Source organism: Habropoda laboriosa, unplaced genomic scaffold, assembly GCF_001263275.1.
Source record: "Habropoda laboriosa isolate 0110345459 unplaced genomic scaffold, ASM126327v1 scaffold9, whole genome shotgun sequence".
NCBI lineage: Eukaryota > Metazoa > Arthropoda > Insecta > Hymenoptera > Apidae > Habropoda > Habropoda laboriosa.
Window position 1 is genome coordinate 665940 of NW_017100191.1, and position 1411 is coordinate 667350.

Consider the following 1411-nt stretch of genomic DNA (forward strand, 5'->3'; position numbering starts at 1 on the left):
GATAATCTCGTTCAGACATTTTCATTGTATATATGCTGTACCATTGAGTCTGCTTCGTTAAGTTTCTGTTTGTAGTTAGTTCTTGTTGATCACGTTTACCAGTTTTCTTATGATTTTCTTTTTTAAATAAATATTTGTATTTTGTATGGCTTGTATTTTGTTTGATACGGGTCATCTGTGAGTCTGTGTTGCTCGCGAGGAAACATAAGGAGCGTCTACGTGAACTCGCTTCCCTAACGATAGATCTCAATATGGACGTTTTGATTTAATGAAAAGGGGTGAAATTAATCGACGGTGCAATTGTCTTTAGGTGTTTTAATTGTTGGTTAACGAAGCTGGGTCATCTGTGACCCGGTGTTAGTCTCACGTGTAGAAGGTTCATGGGATATACAGGGTGAGTTAAAAATTATTCACAATGTCGCCCACTTGGAATATTTCGGTTGTTTATAATAATATGGAAAAATGTTATATGCAAAATTTGTAGGATATGGAGGGGGATATAATGTGATGTAAATATTTTTTACGTGGCTGGAGGCATAGAGGAGATTTCAAGATAATTTCTATTTTCTTTACTGAGAAATGTAGTTTAATACTTTGCCAGGCGGTGGTCATCAGTGACCGCAGGGCATCAAATGTTTAGAATAGTTAGAATAAAATGAATCTCGTAGACTAAAAATTTCGAACGTCATAGCTAACTAGACTATTTTGAATTAAAAAAGAAAAGAAAAAAATAATAAAGCATAATAAAATACTATGCTTAGAATAATGAAAATTTTCTTCAGGCTCCCTGAGAAAAACATCAGTCACCGTGTTAACGTGTTTAGATAAAAATACTGACGAAAAAAATTGATTCTCTGATACAATACAGAGAAAGAAGTCACGTGATGGGTCAAATGTGACCCAGGTACATTTTTCGTTCGATTATCGGATCTGCAGACGTTTGCGAAGAAATTCTTCTTTGTGTCTCGTAGGCAATTGATTGCTAATTTGCTATTGACAGATGGATGTTAAAATTTGGTGTTAAATGGAACTTTCATATCTACCATAGAATCTGAATAATTTTTCAAAGTATTTTATTAAGAAACGCGCACATAGTGTTCAATTTTCTACCAGCGTCGAAAAGCACTCGCAACACCTATCAAAGCATAGTAACGTAGGATTGAATAGCACCGGTGTCTATACAGCGGTTCTCTACAAGAGTCAGTAAGTTTGGATTCTACAAGTGACAGTATAGATGGTCCTACGTCTAGGTCTGCGTCATTGCTGCGCCCATGTTATCTCGCTCGCAGTCAGTCAAGCGTGTAACGCTACACCAGTCGGTTTCCTTTACCAGATTACACGGCTCGACAAATCATAATAGAAAAATATAATTTCTTTAATTTTACTTTTTTTCATCTGGAATTTTTTTTAA